This window comes from Leiobunum rupestre, chromosome 3 (assembly GCF_980474605.1).
Source record: "Leiobunum rupestre chromosome 3, qqLeiRupe1.1.hap1, whole genome shotgun sequence".
NCBI lineage: Eukaryota > Metazoa > Arthropoda > Arachnida > Opiliones > Sclerosomatidae > Leiobunum > Leiobunum rupestre.
Window position 1 is genome coordinate 32,948,193 of NC_143386.1, and position 22,032 is coordinate 32,970,224.

Sequence of the window (22,032 nt, forward strand, 5' to 3'; positions counted from 1 at the left end):
CGCTGCAGTTATACGCGTAAAATCAAAAGAAAAGAAACCAATAAGAATCTAGGAGAAAACGGAGTTGACACGTGCCAGGAAGTTAACCTGGCCAGATAATCTCGACGCGACCGTGTGTTTGGGCGACATCCCTTTTTGTACTGTTAAAGGTAGGAGCTGCCGCTCCCTATCTAAATTCTCTCTATCCCAACTGGATCCAATTCTCATTGGATTAAGAGCTGATCTTAATATCCTTAGATACAGTCGTGATCCAAATCTCATTGGATGGCGACTGGATCCAATTGTCATTGGATCCCGAATAGATCCAAATCTCATTGGATCCCGACTGGATCCGAATTTCATTGGATCAAGATCGGATCCAATTCTCATTGGATCAAGACCCTTGGATCCCAAATAGATAATAGTTGGATCCTAAATTTAATCAGAGAAGTCTGTAATTGGATCCCCGTTTGATCTGTCCAATTTTTGATGAAATCCATGTTCCAACTAATCGCTACCTGAGAGGAAGGAACGTGACTTTTGGAAAATATTTGAAGAATATTTAAGTGTTTAGTTATTGACTTCATGTAATGTAAAATATTTATATTACATTATTTTAATTTTTGTTATAAATATATATCCACTATTCGATTATTTGTTGTCATTATTCTGGATACAAAACAGAAACCGGTCTGGTTGTTTCTAAAGAAGACTTTGTCTCAGCCCCTATAGCATAAAGAGTCGATTTAAGGTCGGGGTTTGGTCGAAAAGTCGTTTTTCAGTCCTGGTCAAAATACCGACTATAAAAGTCCTAAACGTTTGTGAGATAATACCTTGTAAGTACGTTTTTGGTCGCTTTTAAAGTCGGTATGGCGACTTAAAATTTTGGACCACTTGCCGACTCTAAAAGTCTTATCATTGGAACTATTTAGAGTCTGAACGCCGACATTGAATTGTAATAGCTGTCGTGACTTGAAAAAGACATGACACATTTATAGCCCGACCAACGGCCGACTTATATCCGACATTTTATTTGCCAATAAATCGCTCAAAACTGTGAAACTTTTGCGATTTAATAAAATTGTATTTTATTTTTTCGGAAAAGATCAATCTGATAATGTTTCCTTATTAAAAATCTCTCAACTCGAGTAGGTTACATTCGTATCGCTAAATATGTTAGGGTAAGATATTATTAATAAAGATATAATTGTTACTTTTCTTAAGCCCTAATAAACTATAGAACTCTGTGTACAGATTCAAGAGCTTTCCGATTGACGGAAAGAAATTGATTGTTTCACTCCCGTTCATGGGACTTCACCTACTACATACATTACATTTACGACTTTACGTGGTTATTTTCAGTCATATAAAAGATCAAAAAGGAATTATGTTCAGATTTCCAACATTTCGGTAATCAGGCCTGAAAAAAGTATACCACCGACAGTTATTTGAACAGTCGAACGACTGTTGGTAATCAGGCCCGAAACAAGTATACCACCGACAGTTATTTGAATCAAAGTCATTTACTTTGAATTGATAGTGAAAAATATATTCCATGAAGTTGACAATCTTTAGGCTTAGAGTTGGAAAAATTGTACTCCCCCCCTCACAATCTAAGTGGTTCGCTACGCCCCTGCATCTCCGAAATTAGTTTCGTAGAATATCCCTGTTTCACCTTGTACAAAAAATCGTTGTTAATTAGCTAGAATGCAAAGCAGACAAAATTTATAGTGAAATAAAATCTGCCTAATTTTTACAATGGTGCCACGGTCGTTTGCCCGAAATTATATAGTTTCCACGTTGCCGAAGCTAAAATGACGAGTCCGTGGTGGGGAATACTAATTTATTTTCCAGGTACGCAGTATACGTAATTTACCACGATATTTTTAAGGGCGCTGCCATTTCGATGCGTTATATTGTTTGCAGTAGCGCTATCTTTGAGCAACTGAAGGAACTATTATCATTCGTCTGCGTATAATTTGTCTACAATTAGGTTTAGACTCGGGACTAGTTATTTTATTCAAGTATTTAAAAACTTGGAAACGTAAAGATTTATTAAAATGAATTATAGATATCCAGGTAGATATTGTTCTGTTATAAAATGTGTGAAAGCGGATAAAAATTTAAGGATTTGGAAAGCCTCAGAGTGTAATATTCACCAAGATTGCCAAGGCTTACCATTAGCTAAAAGATATTGTCCCTGCCTCGTTCCTTATGGATTTCACTTTTTCCCTCGGGAAGAAACCGAAAAACTTAAATTGATTCGTGCGCTACAGAGAAAGAATTATTATCCAAAGAAAAGATCTTCGGTATTTATAATTACTGGCATGCTCTAGCTTTTATACGCTTACTAAATTTTAACTTCTAGGTATGTTCCCTACATTTTGTGGACGGCCTACCAAAAACTCTCCGTATCCCAGCCAACATCTTGGTCATCATTACCATTTATCACCTGGCAGGCGAATTTTGAAAAGAAAAGCAACAGCTCTGACTAATTTTCAGATAGATGCGGAACTAATTGATATTAACTCCAGCCTTCATTCATATAGAGAAGATCGTGTTAACAGAAGTATCGAAGGCAGACTAAGTTTAAATACAAGTACTAAGACCAGTTTAAATATAGCTAGCGATGTTGGGATTAGTTTTAATACAAGTAGCGATGATGGTACCAGTTTCAATACAAGTAGCGGAGTTGGTACCAGTTTCAATACAAGCAGCGGACTTGGGAGCAGTTTCAATACAAGCAGCGGAGGTGGGACCAGTTTCAATACAAGCAGCGAAGTTGGCACCAGCTTTCTAGAGGAAATGAGCAATATTGAATCCAATTTCAACTCTAAAGGTGAAGAAACCGTAGCAGTTCTATGTGAATGTAAGAAAAAGGGCAAAAGTGAAACTATTGGAACACAGTGGGAAGATCCTAGTATAATAGATCAGGGCTACTTTATACTTGCGCCCAGAAAATCTAAAATTTGCAAATTTAGCCTAAGTACCCAAATAGACATGCACGACTATGAAGACCGTCTCACCACCAAAGACTGAAAGTTTTTCACTGGGTTAGGTTTGCTACATTTTACTTTGTTAGTAAATATTTTATAAAATCTAAATTTAACACCTCCGTGTACCCTGAAGATAACTGATCTAACCCTTCTTGTTTTAATGAAATTGAGACTGAGCCTGTATTTTCAAGATTTAGACAGAAAATTCCATATTTCTGGTTCACTGGCTGGTAGGATTTTTTAATTGTGGTTAAATATTATGTACGATCATCTTAAGGACATCGTATGCTGGTTCCCAGGGAAACTATTCGAAGTACTCTCCCCAGTGCATTCAAAATAAATTATCCCAGAACTACTTGTATTAAAGACTGTTCGGAAGTATTCGTACAAAGGCCAAGAAAACTTCGAGCTAGAGCTATGACAAATAGCAATTATAAGAGTCATAATACATTGAAATTTACTACGGTCATAGCACCTTCCGGCATCATTATGCAAGTATCCAGATGTTACGGAGGTCGTGCTAGTGATAATTTTGATCAATAGAGATTCGGGAATTTTTAATTTACTGCGTCCTCGTGATGAGGTAATTATAGACTTATTAAAACCATATAAATATCACATGTACCTAATATCCTACTGATAAAATAGGTGATGGCTGACCGTGGTTTCACCATATCTGAAGACTTGGATTTCATTAAAGTAAAGTTAAACATTCCAGCATTTACGCATAAAAACAACATAGAAGGCGAATTGCAACAGTCAGAATTGAAGTTGAAAGAGTAATTGGCAAACTTAAGTGTTTCAGTATTTTGAAATCAGTTTTACCATTGCATTTCTACAAAAAGTGGATAAAATCATTACCGTTTGCGCAGCCTTGTGTAATTGACAGCCATCTATCAGCAAGAAACTAGAAATGTAGTATTTCAATTTGTACTTAAATCATTTTATTAGCTAAAAATAAATTTGTACTTAATAACATTTAAAATGTAAGGTTTTCAGTTATTTAAAAATAGTGATTATTTAATTACTGCCATTGCAACTTATTTTACATCATCGAATTTCTAAAAATGTAAACGTCTTTTAGAACACACCGCCACCATCAATTAGAAAACACTTTCACGGAGAAGTTCCTCTAGAATGCCGTCATCCGCCAAAGTGCTGAGATCCCCCAGATCGTGATCATTAGTGGCAACTTTGCGCAAAAGTCTTCTCATCACTTTTCCCGATCTTGTTTTAGGCAAACCAGAGGCATAGTGCAAAATATCAGGGCTAGCGTACGGTCCAATTTTGCCTCTTACTAGAAAATAAATAAACTATTATTATTTTGAAATAAGTCAGATAAAAGCGAAAACAAATACTTTTCAGTTTTAACTCTTTTGAAACTGTGTCCGATGTACTCCAATTCTAGAGGAAATAAATAATTTTTTTCAAAAGAAATACTACAATATTCAAATATTTAAAAAACTTCCTTTGTACAACACAATTTGTCTTTTGATTAAAAGCGCCATGATCACCGAACTCGCAGTCAGGCGAAAACTATTAATTTTACGATAAAGTTTCAGTAACATTGCTTTTCGTAAAAATTACATTTCCTACTTTTTTAAATATTGTCATATTTGTATTGACTCATCTTTTTTATTTTATATTTTCAATTAGTCAAATTAACCTTGTTCCGTCGCTGGTGGGTGGTGGCTCCATGATTTCATTCAATTAATTCTCATTTTACAACACAAAATGCACGGAGGCGTTAAATTTAACATTGTGCTCTTAACATTTTCAAAGACATTTAAAATTAGACGTTGACTCTAAGTTCTAGCAGATGGGCTAACCACTTTTAGAAAGTCTGTACACCGGCTTACGCTCAGGCAGGACTTCAAAGATTACGCGTAATCCCATTAGTACAGTCAAAGGTACGGCTCTGTACACCGATTACGCGGAGTGATTAGCCCCTCGGTTCTAGTTACCCTATCTCAATAAATGCGAGAATTTATTCATGTACATGGTCATGGAAAATGACAAATGTTGACCCCATCTCTTCCATAGATCAAACTGGACCTTTTCTATGTCCCTAGCTCATTTGGGCCTAATTAGGTAGTGCCAAAGTATTAGCCTAGCTGATTATTGTTATTAGCTGATTGAATAGTTTAACACGGATTGTTGTCTTGTAAGGCCACGGGAATGAAACAACTATTTTAAAATCTGTCTCTTCTTAGCGGCAATATTTAAAAGAAAGAACACTTTTTCAGTTCAAAGAACTGGTTTTCGTATATTTCTATAATTTATGTAAAAATCAGAATATTTTCCCCTGACATAACAAAATGGACCAGCTGGGATTAGCTATAGGATTCTAAAACCTCAGTTTATAAAATAACGCGTTTACTACTTTCCAAACGAGCTAAGACAATTTGTGACTGCTTTGCTAATTTCAGAATAGAAAATGTCACAACCTCTTTTAAGACAACGTAACAGTAAAGGCACTGCCCTTTGACTTCATGGGGTCGTGCGACTACCGCGCATTCAGCCACGGATACATGCTCCAACAGAGCTGATTCCACATGTGCCGTGGACAACAAATGTCCTGACACGTTCAGCATGTCATCAACTCGGCCACAAATCCAAAAATATCCATCGTCGTCACGAATTGCTCCTTTTAAAATTCAAGAAAACATTCAAAAAGTTCATTGTGAAATCATTGAAACATATAGTTAAATAAAATTTTTGTTTATTCTGTTGCTTTTAGACAGTTTTAAATACGTAGAATATAAAATTGTCTATCTTCCAATCAAGCTTTCAAACTTATTTTCTGAAAATTCAAGACTCTTTGGAATAAATTCCCTTAAGAAAAATTTGACGTAAATATTGAAAAATGTTTTATAATGTTAGTGTGTGATTCTTCCCTTGCAAAGTTCCATTATCGTAATTTTTGGCCCTATTCAATACACTGCCAGCAGCACAAAACCATCGGGCCAACGTCGAAGTTAAGAGCCCGCCCTACTAGTCGGCAAACTGTCCATCCGATAGGTCAGATGTCACTCTGGCCGACTATTCAGAAAATGGTCGGTTTGACATTCTGCCAACAGTTAAGCTAACTATATATTTACTCGTGATATACGGGTTCAACCGACATACTAATATAATCTTAGAATTTTGAGATGACTCTGAAACCGTAAATAGAGCCATAAATTTAAGAATGTGGGACAAAAAAACTACTGACTGTGTGAAATAAAATACTAGGCTTATTAATATTTAGCGTTACACAACGACATTTCTGACTCCTATTCGTCAAAAAAAGGCATTTTTCTTAAAATAAAGTAAGGGCCCTTACTAGGACCGTTGATTAACTGATCTTGCCCCATGAATATACCTCTAAAACTAAAATATAATATAATAATTGCTGAAAACTGATGGCCATTAGGATTCGCAATGCAACAAGATTGCATGGGGCAATCTTGTTGCATTGCGAATCCTAATGGCCATCAGTTTTCAGCAATTATTATATTATATTTTAGTTTTAGAGGTATATTCATGCTCATAATGGTGATTCCGAAATAGTGCCAAGAAGAATGTATTTATTTCAACTTAACGAGAATGCCAATGAAGATCCGAGGCCATCAAGGTGAAATTTTCGGATGACGTCAGCTGACAAACTTGGCTGATTAGATTTTCTTGGGTAAAGGAGTTGATTTTTGGGCGTGAGGGGATTGAGAGCAAACAAATGCTCTAATCACAGTTATTCTCCAAAAGTAGGATTAAATATATACTTGGTACCCAGTCAATTCTTCTAGTAACTACCTTTTTTTCTATTTAATAAAATATTTCGATAACTTTGGACTAATTTTGAAGTTTCAAATTAATTTTTTTTAAAAGCGTAAAGGTAGCCCACAAACTCCGTTAATCGGGTCAGTAAAATGTGCCAGGTGACATGAGCATTTGTTTTTAAACCATTTCGTCTTTTACACTTCCCAGCCAAAATCTTCGGTGGATTCGGTTTTATTTCGGCTATTTTTATAATATCAATTTAAAATTTCAAAATTCATTTTTTCGAATATGAAAAGGTCCAAGCAATCTAAACCATATCGTCAATCACGGTTAGCAATATCGCTTAACTTTTTTCTTGACAAAAGCGCGATTTAATTTGAATTCCGCCACCACATTTTTCACTCTCATGGTCGAGATCGCCATGTTTATTGCAGTTATTTTTCTTAAAAAAATTTCGTAAATTTTCTACACCAAAATTTTCAAAGTCGATGTCACCCATTTGGGCACCCACGCTTTTAAACATTTGCTATTACTGCTTTCGTTAGTGGATACTTTTATTTTGAAGGGAAAATGTGTTTTGACTGCTTTTATTTTTTTTCCAATAGAAGGGCCCACTTTACACATTCTCTGTGATCAATAAGAAGAAAACTTTTTAAAGTTAACCCTACTCATTAATATTTTCTTACAGAATCAGAAAAGTAACACCAAACATTTATTACAAATTCGGTATCACACAATATTTCCTTTACGATTTTTCTTTTACTAGTTTTAAAATTAGTTCACAAACCTAATTTCTAGGGTTCTAACATTTAGGGATACCTGATCGATTTGATAGGCTTCTCAGAGGAGGAACTTCCTGGCACAACGGAGTTCGATTGGGAGAAAAGTTTAAAAATCGTATTTACCATCACCGGAGATATAGTAGCCGGGAAAAGTGTGAAAATATGTTTGTTCAAAGCGGTCATAATTTCCCCAGAGAGCTCTCATCATTCCGGGCTAAGGCTGTTTGAAAGCCTAAGAAACCTCGGAGGAGGAGGACTGTTCATAATTGTTACAGGCATCAAATATATCGACGTCTTTATTACCAATTGGCCTTCTCCGGGTCCTTCTATTTCTTCTCCATTTGCAGCTAATAACACGGGAACGACTCCAAACATCGGAAATGTCTAACATGTATAAACAAACAAGATTAATAAAAAGATTAACACTAAACCGTTTTTAAGTTAATTTTCATCGACATAAAAAAATTAATGAAAATAAATAATTACGAACAGCGGAGCCAGGTTTAAGTGATGTACAACCAGGCAGTGGACTCAAAACCGCGGCACCCTTAAAAGCAGATATTATTTGAAATGTAGGTATATTACTCGTAATCTGCCCTTGAGACTTACAGTTTCGGTCTGCCAGTACGTGTCGATGATGGGGCATCGTCCTTCGCCTACAAGGTCATGCAACCATTTCCAGGCTTTGGGATTGATTGGTTCGCCAGCGCAGCCCAATAGCGTCAAACTACTACGATCGTATCTTTGAAAAACACTCGAAGTAAATATCAAGATGAATATAATCAAGATCATAATTTAAAATTAGATATATAGTTAAATAGTTAAAAGTGCAAAAGCTAATTTTCTAGGCAAGGCGTGTTGAAAAGTGCAAAATCTTCGGTTATAAATGGCACGAAATAGCTAATTTGTCTTTTTTAATGTTCTCGAAAGATAAGGAAACACTTCGAAAGCTGTCACCTTTTTAGACACTGATGAAACTTGATAAAGTTCCAAACACTGTTTTTAAATGAGGGTTTAATATCCTAGATCTAAGAACGGGAAATGTTGTCAACTAACTCTGCATCGCAGCAGAGGGAGAAATCAGACTTTGAATTCAAAAGTTCAGATTACAAAAATCTTTGAACCGTTGATTTCATACAAAAATATGTTGATATATCCTGAAACGTAAAACTAGGCATATTACATTTCCAAAGCGTTTTTTTGATGGAATCCGCTTGTAGGGAGCTGCTCGCTCGCGTGGCATGAAGTTCTTTCCACTACCCTCCTACGCATTAAACCAGGCAACCTGAATTAAAGGCATTAAGAGTGGCTAGATGACTTGGACCTAGGGTGGTGCCTTAGGTATTAGCCAAGCTGATTATTATAATTGTTATTTTTATGACTTCATAACGCAGGAAAATGTCAAATTAAAACGAAAAAATTTAATTGTGGGTTTTTAAGTATGCCCAACAACCTTTTCTTTTGATTATTTATTTTTACATGTGTTTTAAGTAATATAAAATCAACAATCAAAGAAGTACCTAGTGACGAAGTCATCGGCGTATTTCATCAGATCCCTGATGTTAACCTTCAGCTCCTCGATCAGGGCCCAATAACGCCCAGGGTCAGGGTAATCGGGAACACCCTCAAACTGAAAAAAAAAACTTTTCAGATAAATTCTGAAGGCCTTTTCACAAGTGGCAACATTATGGCCCAAAAATTCTGATTTACGGTTCGCAAAACAAGTTTCATTTTCGCTCAAAATTATTCTTTCGATGAAATTAATTAAAGTGAACAACATTTATTTTGTTTTTTTTAAATTAAAATCAATCAATATATTTTAATAATTGGAGCTAAACCTCGGTCAGAAAAACCAACCGTTTCTTAAAACGTGTCAGGCCAACACTTGTAGAAATGTTTTATCCATTCACACGGAGAAACTCGTGTTGGCCAAAGAACGTTTGGTGAAAATGTTAGTACTCGTGAAAGGACCTTTTATTATATATTATATTACTAAATATTGATATAATTTATATAAATTTATATAATATTATATAATATTATATAATATTTTTATAAATTTTTTAATAGGCCAACTTACAATAACTGCGGTGGCTCCGTTTAATAACAACCCGTAAACATTATAGGTATGTCCGGTGACCCATCCGATGTCGGCCGTTCCGAAAAAGAGCTCGCCTGGCTTGAAGTCAAAAACGTATTTGTAGGTGATGGCGGCGTAGACCATGTAGCCACCAGTCGTGTGCACCACTCCTTTCGGGGCTCCCGTCGATCCACTTGCGAAAGTTTAGTAATAAGCGTTACTAATTAGTTGGATAATCTTTTAGAACAGTTTCATTCTAACGTAGGCTAGAATTTTTATTAAATGGCCTTTATAATCTTATTCATCGTTAATAGTAGAATGTTTACGCTTGATTCATTGACTTCTGAACCGAACAATAATGTCGCTAAGCAACTTGAGCATAAAAGAATCCATAGTTTTTATTTGAACCCAATTTAAGAAATATTGTAAATGTTTTATTTTGCTCAATTAAGCCGCGAAACAACACCAAAGACACAAGACAAAACATTTAAAATAAATCAAGTACTTTCTATCTCCAAATTTAGCATTTGAGTAACTTTAATATTAGGAACTAATAATATTTTTTAAATGTATATACGGAAATCAGATATTAATTTTGTTACGGGTAGGTGTTAATTATTAGGTTTATTTTGATAAGTTCTTCAAAACCAGGCTATTCCATATTTAAAAGCGGTTAGAACTGAATTTACGAAATTGAGAAACGAATTCAATACCTAGTGAACAGCACGAACAAAATGTCCTCGGCGCCCACCCATTCAGGTTCGCAAATTGGACTCGCAGTCTGCATTTCCTCGTGCCACCAGACGTCTCGACAGTTATTACAAACAATCTAATTTTTAATAAATCAGGAAAATTAAATCACAATTTTTATAAATTTTACATTTTACTGTATATACATACTGTATATACCTTTATATTTAATTTTATATTTTACCGAAATTTTTTCGTTCAAATTGGATGTTTCATTGTTATCTTGAGTCTCTTGGTGGCCAAGATGTTGGTAAACAATTGAACAATTTAACGTATAACCTCTGAATGAAAAAATGAAGCTCAGAAGTGCTGTCAAAAACATGGCATTTGGCATTGTATGCTCAATATAGGAGTGGGCCTCATTCTCATCCTATCTTCATTGTAAAGAAAGTTAATTAAAACTAAATGAATGGAACATAATTAGAGCTGTAGTAAGCGTAATTCGTTATACAGTGTTAATGTTTTGCTTCGGAGAGTTATTTCTGGAAATTTGAAATTCTTACGGTAGCTTATCCGTACCGGGGGACACTAGTTGGCGAAATTTCATCCATTTCAGAAAGTGTTTCCACGTTATTTGAATGAGAAACTCGAATGGAAAACGTAAGACTATCGTTGGTTTGAAAACCATTAACAAATTCTTCATTGAATAAACTTGATTTGGAAATGTGTTGGGCAAGCTTTAATAGTTCTTCCTATAATTTCCAAAATTTCAAAGATAAAGTGTACGCCACTCCCGTTGAAACGCTTGACGATCTTCGTCAAAGAACTATAAACGCATACGGGGAAGTTACCCCCGAAATAGTTCAACGTGCGTTTGACAACAGGATTGTTCGAGCCAAATCTTGCACCGCATCGACGGTGGAGTGTTCACACCAATCTTACAAATGTTGTAAGTTTTTAGTTAAAGTTTTGTTTGTACTTGGTTAAATAAAATGTTCCTTTTAGAAAATTCTAAGACTTTTCCAACATACGTACTTTAAATCAAAATAAGTTTTAAGATGTATCCTACTTTTACCAATGAACGTAAATTTAAATTTTGGAAATTATAGGACAACATATTTTAGCTTGCCCAACTTGTCACATTTCCAAATCAAGTGTATTCAGTGAAGAATTCGTAAATGGTTTTCGAACCAACGATAGTCTTACTTTTTGCATGACGCTCTACAAGTTTCCCATTGACAAATTTATTCCAGCACTTAGCAGGGAAAAGAAAGTTTTCAAATTACGTGCAAACACTTTTCGAAATCGATGAAATTTCGCCAACGAGTGTTCCTTGGTAAGAATAACCCACCGTAAAAATTGAAAATTTCTAGAAAACATATTTTTCGAAAAACAAACCCTTTTTTGAGCAAAAAGAGCAACACGGTATAAAGTTTTTCAGATGATTTACGCATTGAAAATGATGTGAAATATAAAACATTTTATAAAAAAATGTTAAAGGCCTAAATGCTAAAATTAATTAATCTTCATACTAGTCTAATATCCAGTTATCAAATTAAACGAATCCCTAAGGTTCTATCTCTCACCAAGTATTCCGGAAAATTAATTAGTATTGTGTTTTTGAGTATTTTACATTTGGCGATAAAACAAACAAAGCATTATCCAAAAATCGGCTTCATCTGAAACCTATGAGTGCATTTTGAAGCTCGTGTTCCAAAAAACCCCAAAACAATTCTATCTTAATTTAAAGGGAATATAACATGAGGTATTTGGTGTGGAACACTAACGTTTGCAGCTCTGATCGCTCTTACCTTTGACTTTAAAAATATTTGGCGCCACAGGGAAATTTTAAAAAAATTGAAGGGGTCTTCCATAAAGATTGCGTTGCAGGTTATATTCCCTTTAAGCGCCTACAAAATGGATTACAAAATGTCGAAAGTGTTTCACCTTAACAATTCCATTATTTTGGAACTAGCCACTAGCTATAAAACAAGAATTAGGAACCTGGAATTGATATATTTCAAATCAACGCCTATCTATACTGCCAAATAAACTTTTTAAATATCACTAACGTATTTAAGAGCTGATCGATATATTGTATTGGAAAGCGGGAACCCTAAAATTCAAACTGTATCGCCTTAAGGATATTTGGTTTTAGCGTTTTAGGGAGAAAAGGTTTATATTTAAATAATTTTTACTTTGAGTGGCAAATTTCTAAAGCCGTGTGAGAGAGATCTCGAATGTTAATTAGTTTTTTCCCTCTCCATACATCATCTAGATAAACAAAGCAAAATACATTCGTGTCAGATAACACAATAACCATCGAAAAATATATCTTGATCTTACCGGCAACAACTAAAACTTTGCATTTAGCGTCTAAAAGACGGTTCGCTATAGACTCCGCTGAGAAACCTGCAAACTAACATATGGATTCATTGAATTATTAACCAGGTACATGTACGTATGCATTAATGTATGTAACGTATGAAGTGAAACCAATCCACAGCTTTAACTGAAACTATTATCATCTATCCCTCTTCTGTGATGTAATTAATTCGTACATTAGATTTCTACCGACCTAAATAATAGAAATACGTATAAGAACGACAAGCGTGGTCTGTTGCTTATTTAGTCAAGAAACTTTAAGCTTCTTTTAAGCTTCTACGTGGTGTTTTCGTGTTTTCAAAGGCCGTCCATCGAACAAAATAATTGCTTTGTCGTTCCTCTAGTAAGCGAGTATCGTTTTATAATTCAGACGGTCGGAGTGTGTTGTAAATTAAATTTGAAAAAATCATTCACAAAGGTTTTTTATTCAATTAGCCTTTTTTTGCCTAAGGTATTTCGGACCCCATAGGTTGAAATACTGCCCACGCCACTGCCCTTTCAAATTAGAAGTTTTGTACAAACTGAATACATACCACGACGCAATGAATTGCTCCGATTCTGGCACATGCCAACATGCTTATGATCAGCTGAAAGATCATTGGCCTACAAATCGCCACTGTATCGCCCTTCTGCACACCTGCAAACATTGAAAACCTTTCACTTTCCATAAAACCGTGCGACTGTACAGGGTTTTCTTTCAACAAAACGTTTATTGAAATATGTCCTCGTATATTACAAATAGAACTACTAGAAAGAGCGGCTTCTCCAGTTTCGTTCTACCACGATTCTTCTGCACAGGTTAGAGCTCTTGTACCTTTGCACGTGCTAGGGAAGCGGGGACCCTTATGACTGGCAACCCTGTTTCTAGAATTGCTACATAAGTGCCATCGATATTTAGCAAAAAGATTACTTATTATTTTTAATGATATGTAAATATATATATAAATTAGCTTCAACAACATATTAGGAGTTATTTACAATTTTAGTTACGTATTTTAATTTGTTTTTACTATTATATTGTTCAAAATAGTAGGTGTAATATTGGTTCCACATCCGCCACTTCACTATCGAAAGAAAATTTTATACTTCAAAAAGTATGTCGTATACAGTTGCTTAGAAATAAAGGACCTAAACGGGTATCACGCCGCTGAGATTTTTTCATACGTAGTACTCGTGCCATGATTGTCACCTCAGTGGTTGCTGAGAAATCAAGTGCTAAAAATTACGGGCCCCCGAGGGCCCAAACGGGTATCTTGCCTCTGAGAGTTTTTCATACCACATTCTTGGACTTATTGTTCATATTTGTCACCTCGGGGGTCGCTGAGAAATCAAGGGCCAAAGATACGGGCCCCGACCCTTACCCAAATCGAAGTTGTATTTTTTAGCATAAAAACAGACTCCTTTTAAGTTGCCACAGTCCCAAATACATCCTGGTTTCAGAGTTAATTTATTCTTATTTTGAGTAAAAATCGAGTCTTATTTAAGATTACTATATTTCGGTTGGTTTAAGTTTCAAACAAGTTAGAAAAATAAAACTGATCTAAGACGTTTTTGAAACTGCCACAGTCCCAAATACATCCTTATTTTAGATTTATTTCGGCTCTGGGGGAGTCTTTATTAAGAACTCTAATAACGGTTAATTTCAGTTTAATTTAAGTCTGATATTCCTCCTCTAAATTTAGTCTTGTTTAAGATAAAAAGAAGGCTTGTTTAAGATTAAATTTAAGCGTTTATAACTATAGGTTATTTTAAACTTATTACTAGCTGCAAATATAATATTAATTTTAGTCTCAATTTTATCCAGAATAATGCATATTTTCGTCTCAACTTAAACTGCAGAAATAATGCACATTGTAATCTCAAATTAAACTGCAAAAATAATGCACATTGTAATCTCAAATTAAACTGCAAAAATAATGCACATTGTAATCTCAAATTAAACTGCAAAAATAATGCACATTGTAATCTCAAATTAAACTGCAAAAATAATGCACATTGTAATCTCAAATTAAACTGCAAAAATAATGCACATTGTAATCTCAAATTAAACTGCAAAAATAATGCACATTGTAATCTCAAATTAAACTGCAAAAATAATGCACATTGTAATCTCAAATTAAACTGCAAAAATAATGCATATTTTACTCTCAATTAAAACTGCAAAAATAATGCATATTTTACTCTCAATTAAAACTGCAAAAATGACAGCATATCTGGCCTTCATTTAAACAGTAATTTAATATCTATCTATCTTGACTTTCCTACAAAATGAGACACTCATTTGGAATAAATATTACAATAGACTTAAAGGCAACAAGACCACATTTGTCAAGCCGTTGATCTTATTATTTGTCGAGAAAACTTTAGGAAACAATACTAATATTTTGGGTTCGAATTCCTAAGTATAAAATAAAAACAATTGGATTTTATACCAAATTGTGTATGGGGATAGTTGCTTTGGAGATGCGTTTCCCGCACGTTGAGCTCTTTCGTGAGATTTTATGGACCCTTTCTTATATTTATCCAAAATTACAAGAACTTCGTGATTACCTTTCACATATTGACATATCTTAGAAGCAAGGTCCGAAACGGTACCAAGTTTCGGCCATGAAATATGGTAAAGAGCTTCGTTACCGTCAACCAGTTCCACATCACTCTCATTTAATTTCTCGCTTGTAAAAACTGCTAGCTTGGAACTAATTTCAAGTAATCTAGCTTTAGGACTGGTTTTCCTTTTCAGCGCGCAATGGGTTAGGTTAGGTTACTTTTATTAATTTAGCATAATGAACCGCCGGCAGGACACATGAGCTCTAATTTTTGAAACGACAAAGCATTTCACGGTGAACGAGAAAATGATCCACGGCGAACGACAAAGCGTTCCGTGGCGAACGAGAAAATGATCCACGGGGAAAGACAAAGCGTTCTAATTTGAACAAAGAACAGAAGAGCCACTAGACGGAAATAAAACCCCAAAACCATCAAAAGTACAGTTAATGCTCAAATATCCGAATATATTGAAGGAAAATTCAAAACGAGAAAAACTGATCCCATTAGAACTCAACGTATTACTTTCACAATCCGGAATTCAACAAGTGTTTCCTTTAACCCACGTAACCTTTTTAGGCATTTTATAATAATGAAATCCCGACTTATTATCTATATCTATGATCCCGAATTCCAACTTAGGCCTAACGTTTACAGCGTTAAAAATATTTCCTTATTTCAGGCACCAAGCGACCACAAGTGACAAAGACTAAAAAGGAATCTGGTAGTCTAGGCGCGGAATGTTAATACTCCTTGGCGAGTGCTGAACAGGTTTCATTGAAAGGCCTATTGGTATCGGGCGATGCATGCCGTGAAACTTGATTTGCGAGTCGCGACATAAGGTTAGATCTAACTTGTATCGCCATCTACTGTTAGAACTAACATGTATCGCCGTCTACAATTAGAGCTAACATGTATCGTCATCTACAGCTAGTTAACACGTACCTCCATCCTATTTAAATAAATGACTTTATACGAGGCATGCAATGTCAGTGCTGGGAGGTGACATGTTAAGTCGCCTCGCCAAACCTAAGTCAAAGAATTCAGCTAAATGACCCCAATCATCGTCTGGAGCATTTAAAACAAAGAATCTGGTAGAACTTCGTAGTCTGGAGTTCAGACTCCCAAGTCGCAACTTTAACGCTCATTTTATTTAAATACTCGCCCTTTATGAAGATAACGTAGAATAGCTAAATTCGACATCTGGTAGTGAACGACTCGTAGACTTCCTGTTGACGTTGTGACACATACCGCATGAAAAAGACCAATACCGTCCAATTTCCAATATCATATAATGACTCGCACACCCAGGAAATCAATGACTGCATTAGGAATCGTAGATGTCCAAATATCCACACCCATAAAAATGTATTAACAAGAAGCGAAAAACTTACCAATCACAAAGCACAGAAAGACACTTGACTAAACGACAGCTCGTATATCAATAAATGACCGTAGACTGTATAGTTAGAACTCTTTATAAATAAAAACAACCGAACCCAATTGATGAACTGCATTAAACATCTTAATCAGTCGAGAAAACAAATGAAATTACGAAGTAATGACGACCCAGTTAAAAACCAGACCAACATAAGTGTAAGGGCACGATGTATACCACTTGATATTTTCTTCATAAATTAACCATTACGCTAAACAAAATATACGACTGAAAAAACAAAATAAATTACAAAAAATATAACGCAACCAAGCAACAAATTCCTTCAAAAATTTAGAAACCAAACAATAGAAAATGTAATTATAGCAAGAAGTGCGACACCTTACCATTAACAAACAGGAATTTCCGACGTTATTATAATGAAACCGGATAAGATAAAGAACACGACGTACACACTATAAAGTTTCCTCCAAAACTGGACGTTTTCGTAGAAAAAAAATAAGCTCAGAAAACAGAAGATAAACGGCCGTATTCTGAATGACCCCGCAAGTAAGAAGGGAAACGCCTACTTGCATCAGCCCTACCATTCGACGAGAGCTCACTGATTTCCCTTTTCTTCCCCTCTTGCTTGGCCAATTGAAGGGCTGCTTTAGTGTGACGTACTACTTGTTTTGAATTCCTAACTTCCTGTTAAAATTTTCCGACATTTTTAATATCATTTGTAGAGTTAATTTTGCCGAAACTGCAATGGGAGTTATTGCTGCTGTCGTAGGAATTGAAGCGAAAGGCTTAGCGGAAGAAGTATACATTTTTAACTAATGTAGCATGGAATTTAGAATGTTGAGCTAAGCGCATCATTGTAGAAGCAGGTATTTAATATGTAAGTTACAATCGTTGAACATAAGGTTTTAATTGGCGTTATTTCTTACAGTTAAGGCTCTTTTCGACGTGTTTTGTCTAGTAACCCCGAAACTGGGCTACGTTCAGTAACGCTCATCAACACATGCGGCTTTCCGGTACAAAATTATAAAACTGAAGAGACAATGGTGCAATACTCTTTGTAAATTATGATTACATTATTAATTTGGAAATACAAATATTTTTATTTGTAGATGCATACTAAAAAATGAACTCTGCGCAACTCTGCGCACATCAATAATACACATTCGCATGTATATTTGGGTGATATCTTTGCACGTTGGCTTAGTTGTGTCCTAACCCACAAAGGCTGGGGTTTAAAAATACGTCAATACGAATGATATTTACTGTAATGTTTTTTTATTTACTGTTAGGGCCGATGTGTCGATGCATGGAATATAATTTTATCCTGCTGTCTCTTGCATAATTTTTCGAAATTGCTTTTTACTTAAAAATTTTTCCGTACTCCAGAAACATCATTAATCTTCCGAACGTCTCACTCTCTGTGGATGCAGTCAGATTGAAAAGGCTGATTATTATTAACAATTATCTCCTCGCATCATTACCGCTCTTTATATATTGCAGATTTTTCGTACGACACTTATGCAATAATATGTACAAGTGTTTTCTTTTAAGTGGTTCATTTATAAATATGTCTGGATATTATCGCCACCAGTATTGTTATTTCTTGCATCAGTTTTTAGGTTGTTCCATTATTTTTAAAATCAGATGAGGAATTTTTGGGAGCTAGCAAAGCAGATTAACCACGAGTGCAACTGTTTCCCATCGATTATACTGCTTATAGTTATGAGCACTCCTTTTATGCCGCTGTAGCTCTTCACATTTGGGTTCCTAAAGATGGGAAATAGAGGCTCACTTCCTCCGCAGTATATGAAGGGTCATCATCACCCCTTTTTAAACAATTGCTTAGTGCTTATGAAAATATTTCACAAAACCGAATTGATTCAAATATTTATTTCACAAATTTCTACACATTTTACAAACAATACTAAAAAAACTATTTTTGTGATTGGGAGAAAAACCTGTAGGGATGGCGAATGGGTGAGCAGTTATTTCCATAAATGGATTTAAGAGCCATCCCTATTTGAAAACAGCCAATTATAGCAACATAAAAGGTGTAATTATCAACACCGCCTACAATTGGCTGTTGGAACTAAGCTCCAACCGCTTAGTAGCTACTGATAATACAATCACTAGATCGCTACTCCTACAGGTTCCAATTTCGATTGGCTTATAGGTACAAAATTTAATATGGCCTACAGGTTCATATTTCTTGCTAGAATTTAATTCCATAAAGTAAACAAACTAAAGAATATTCCTCACTTGTGGGTAACTTCATGAAGCTCTTCTTTTGTTTTTCTCACGCAACTGTGTGGTCAAGGTTGGCAGTACTTTAATGTAAATTTTATTCAATAAATTGTACCCTAAAGCTGAATATGTAATAAAAATATTGTAAAACATAATTATTTTTTAATTCTGTTTTAATTTCAAACAAGACCCAGATTACTATGGAAGGCTATTTTTAATTATTGTTATTATCCAAAAAGATGGTGTTCTAAAGTTAATGAAATTTAAAGTAGAAGGCATTGTTTGAGGGCTATTACTTTTTGGTTTGTAAGAAGATGGCATTACAGAAGATTTGAATAAAAAATGAAAAATAGATGGCATTGCTAATTATCTTCCCTAAAATAACACTAGATGACACTGTACGCTTAATTTTGGAGTAGAGGGCGTTTTAACGTTATTTCCGGAACATGGGTCATCAAGAGTCACGTCACACTAGTGACGTCGTTGCAGCCCTTCAATTGGCCAAGCAAGATGGGTAGAAGAGGGAAATCAGTGAGCTCTCGTCGAATGGTAGCGCCGAAGTAAGAAGGCGTTTCCCTTCTTACTTGCGGGGTCATGCAGCATACGGCCGAAAAATATAAGATCAAAGAATAGGCAAAAAACAACATTATCTCGATCAGTAAAAATAACATACGACCCTTCCTTTGCCTAAAACCCAGATACATATTATATTAAAAAAAAGTATCCGAAAAAAATAAAACTACTGACAATTAAAGAGTTTAACAACGTCATTGAAAAATATATTACAGATTTCTAACACAACGTAAAAGGAATCAATAACACAGCGGCAATGAATCAAAAACACCATAGCTTAACAAGCGTCGGTGGCTCAGTGGTTAGAGTAAATCTATTTCTCACGGCTGACCCAGGTTCGATTCCCGGCTGACGCCAATAATTCGCAAATTGACACTAAGACGAATACCGTGAACAATTGGCGGAAACCCTGCCATTGGACGTTGAAAGGTTGCCATAACACTTAGCACTTGGTCCGTCTCAAAAGTCAATAAGAAATGTTGAGGAGAGAACCCCCGTACAAACACAACCGACTCAACACCCACAACCGTCATAACACAAACACAACAAACTCAACACCCACAAGCGTCATAACACAAACACAACAAACTCAACACCCACAACCGTCATATCACAAACTCAACATTCACACCCTACGCATAAACATTACAATAACGAAATATCCGATCAAACTCAGTTAAAACTGTCGCGACGGTGAGCGTTAACGAAAAAAAACCGTCCAAACCCAACCGCAAATTAATCCGTTAACGCTCACCTACACCCAGTGGTTTTGCCAACCCTTCGAGAAACTGCGTACGCAGAGATTTCGAGAAACTGCGTACGCAATGATTAACCTTTGCACGGAAAATACGAACGCGTTCGCAGGACACACAGACAGACACACAGACACGGTGATTGTATAACCCCTCCTAGGGGACTATGTCCCTTCGGAGAGGTAAAAATGAACCAATCCAAGCGAAGGTTACTTTTATGTCCCGCCTTTTGGTTCAAAATGTAGGTTAAAGCCCCGTTTTCAATTACGATAAATTTCAGGCTTTTCGCTTTTGCTTTTTCGACGCGCTTTTATTTAAAAATAATCATATATCAAATCCATTTAGATATCTGCTTCGCGTGACAAAAAAGCCGATAGAGAAGCTTCTTGCGGTTGGTTTTGACGCAAAAGCGTGATTTTTGTTCGGAAAAATCGTGATTGAAAATGGGGCTTAAGATTAACTGAATTTTATGCATTTCAGAAGCTGACTGCCTTAACACAAATGTTTAATCTGCTTATATACAAGTTGTAAACTAAAAAACTACCTTATTTTTTATGATGCCCGACTGATAACAAATTCAACTTTAAACTATACAGTCTTTTTACACGCTTTAAATTTGCAACAGGGATATTGTGTCTCGGGTTTGAGTAGTTTCGGAGATAGTCTCTTTACGGGATAGTTAATCTCGGGAATAGTGAATCTCGAGGAAGAATTGCTCTCTGGCCTCCAGAATAGTTTGTCTCGGGTAGAGTTTACCTCGGGACAGTTTTCTTTCTGGATATTTGAACTCTAAGATAGTTTGTCTTGGGGTAGTTGATTTCGAAAATAGTATCTCGGGGAAACATTTATTTTGGAGACAATCGGTTTTGAGGATATTTAATCACAGAACAATGAATTTCCACGATGGATCACCTCAGGGAACAACTTTGTATCTCGAAAGGGCTGCAGCGCCTCATTTGGAGATTTGCCTACGCGCAGATGGAACCAACTCCGCCAGAACGCAAGCGTCGCAAGTTAGCCTGAGCACGGCCAACTTTGACACTCGCGCAATAGCGGCCAGCCTAATCGTTGAAGTTACTACGTTAACCTACGAACAAAAATATATCTCGGTATTGAGCGCCCCTAGCGGAAAATTATTTTTAGAATAGTTTTTGCATTGAAGCCAATATAAAAACGAGCGTGGTGCTGAACGCCAATAGTTTGTTAGCATGTTTTATAGCGGTAAAATCCTTGTTCACGGAATTTCGGTGAATGGGTTGGCCGCTATTGCGCGAGTGTCAAAGTTAGCTGCTGCCTGAGCCAACGCCCAGTTTCCCACACAGCCAAAATTGGTCGGACCGACTGTTGGCGAAGAGTGCATCGCCAACTTTTCCTTTTTGCTATCCACTGGAGAGTCGCGAATGTCACAGTCCCCCGACTACCCAGAAAGACTTCGGCCCGACGACATTGAGTAACGTTTGGGACAACCTTCCAGAAATGAGTTGGCCTAACGTCTATGTGCTTTAGTTGGCCCTACCCACAAATTGTTCGGTCCGGCAGTTTAGTGCAATTGTAAGGTATACCTAATCGATGGTTGGCCCGATGACTTACTGTAAGTGTTGGGGCGACTTTTTCCAAAAAAGTCAACCCGACGATTTAGCGTAATTAAGGGATTGACTTTTTAACGCTGATTTAAGTATTCAACTGCAAAAATCATTGACTTTTAATGCGTATCACATGGTAGAGAAAATTTTACTTTGTTAAATCCTTTCAATTAAATCATTAATTTTCGATTTAACATAACACAATCTAAATTAATTTAAGAATAGCTAGGTTAACCTATATTTCCCAGTGAATTACGGAGATTTGT

General features: G+C 35.8%; 1 long non-coding RNA gene and 1 pseudogene across 2 annotated transcripts; one reads left to right on the forward strand and one right to left on the reverse strand.

Moving 5' to 3' along the window:
• Positions 1 to 3,896: 3,896 nt before the first annotated feature.
• Positions 3,897 to 17,079, reverse strand: LOC149951525 (acetyl-coenzyme A synthetase, cytoplasmic-like; annotated as a pseudogene). Its single transcript, XR_016479985.1, has 15 exons — positions 16,998 to 17,079; positions 13,205 to 13,308; positions 12,633 to 12,705; positions 12,485 to 12,560; positions 10,531 to 10,627; positions 10,310 to 10,425; positions 9,597 to 9,789; positions 9,037 to 9,146; positions 8,126 to 8,258; positions 8,007 to 8,063; positions 7,820 to 7,900; positions 7,640 to 7,748; positions 5,423 to 5,622; positions 4,334 to 4,379; positions 3,897 to 4,272 (listed from the first exon to the last, which is right to left on the reverse strand). The product of XR_016479985.1 is annotated as an acetyl-coenzyme A synthetase, cytoplasmic-like (transcript).
• Positions 17,080 to 17,416: 337 nt separating this feature from the next.
• On the forward strand, positions 17,417 to 17,858 carry LOC149951526 (uncharacterized). Its single transcript, XR_016479918.1, has 3 exons — positions 17,417 to 17,480; positions 17,543 to 17,657; positions 17,724 to 17,858. It is a non-coding gene; the product is annotated as an uncharacterized LOC149951526 (long non-coding RNA).
• The last annotated feature ends 4,174 nt before the right edge of the window (positions 17,859 to 22,032 follow it).